Consider the following 1900-nt stretch of genomic DNA (forward strand, 5'->3'; position numbering starts at 1 on the left):
ACAACTTATTATGGAGCTGGAAACAAGCCCAAATAAGCAACTACACTTTAGTAACAAGCCCAAGAAAAACGCGAGCCGAGACTACCAATATTTGTAAGCGACTTTACAGAAAAACAAGCCCAAAGTCGCCTAGAATTAGCAGACTTGGCAACACTGATTAGCAAGTGTGTGTGTGTGTGTGTGCGTGTGTGTTTGTGTGTGTGTGTGAGCTGCAAAGTGGCCATCAAACATGAAAGAAATCATTGAACTTTGTGTCATTTCCGCTTAGATTTCTAAGGGATATTGTACTGTGATTGATTAATATAAATTAAAGTTCGGCAGTCTGTTAAACCCAGTACAGGGAACGTTATGCCCAGAGCAACAAGTGTGCCACATTCCAACTTTATTACACAGTAATTTCATGAGCAATTACATCCCATTATGTTTAAGGTGGCATTTGGGGAAAGATGAGGCTGTTGTGACTTACAACAACTGATTTTACAAGGTCTGTCGTTTGCATGCTCTGTGTAGCATTTTGAGTAAAACATGAAATAAACATGAGATTTGTTAAAATCGAATATTTCAATATTTTATTGCATTGGTAGGAAAATGATCATAGTCCTTCAATGAGCAACAATAGAAGGAAAAAGAATGGTGCAACACTGAAAAAAGTGCCATTCTGGCGATGGGAAAGGAGTGGAGGAGAATCATCTACATTCCTGTAAAGAACAGAAGAGACACTGGTTGCATGCGGCTGTGACAGCGGGGATTTTGTTTCCTGGCATAACTGACATAACCAGTTTACCTAGCTGTTCAGTAAGAGGATCACAAGACTGTGATTGGAAAGTTACTTCCCCCATGGTACCCATCCTCTTTTGCTTTCTCATATGGGGAATGATGAAACTGCGACTAATAATGTGGTACTTCTCTGGAAGTTGCATGATATGTCTTCGGAGGTCAGGTCTCCCAGGGACTTGGAGTTACATAGCCTGGGAGCTATGGGGTGTATGGTATTAGACTGGGGTCAAATTAACGAAGGACCTAAACTTGAGTGGAAAGAAATCCTGGATTCAGGCTTTGACTGGTGCCTTGTAGGTAGATAGATAGATAGATAGATAGATAGATGGGAAAAATTGGGAAATTACCGTGTTACAGCAGCACACGTACATCATTCACACAACACAGAATATAAATATAAATAAGATACTAGGAAATTGTAGTGATTAGGGCAACCTTTTGGTTCGGTGAATGAGTCGGGGTGTATGATTGTGTTTGACTTTGGGAATGTAGCTGGGTGATTTGAGGAGCTGAAGACTCTGATGAGGGTGAAATGCAGTCATAGTCCACGTGGCTGTAAAATGCATCACAGTCTGAAGAAGGGGAAAACAGTCCTCTGTCTCCACTGATGTGTGTAGACACAGCAGATTGGCCAGGGTGGCTTTCAGAAGACGAGGAACCATTATGAAAGAACCTTACTTGCTCCTTCTCTATCTGTTTATACCCTAGCCTATCATGATAAGACTTGTTTAGGATTTGGTTGTTGTGGTCTGCTGTCTTTCCCAACCTTTGGCATGGTTTCCCTTTCCTCTGTCTTGTCTGTTGTCTGTCTGGCCGGGAGGGCGTGCCTACCAGAGGTGTGGCTACCCATCACCTATTTCGTCATCCACTCAGCTGTATCCCATCTACTCATCATCTCCTGCCATACTTAACTACTGGAGAACAATCAACAGCTAATTACTCAGGTTACCCAGCTAACAGCTCAAGATGCTAAGCTGTCTGTTGTTCCCTCACCTCCTCTCTCTGCTCCCTTTGTCTCACTGTCTGTTCCCACAAGCATGGGGGCCATGTTGTGGGTAGATGTAACCGGCAGTCTCAGTGTAGTGTGTAACAGAAAGGATGAGTCGACAGTTGATGATGATAT

This window comes from Etheostoma cragini, chromosome 3 (genome assembly GCF_013103735.1).
Source record: "Etheostoma cragini isolate CJK2018 chromosome 3, CSU_Ecrag_1.0, whole genome shotgun sequence".
Taxonomy (NCBI): Eukaryota; Metazoa; Chordata; class Actinopteri; order Perciformes; family Percidae; genus Etheostoma; species Etheostoma cragini.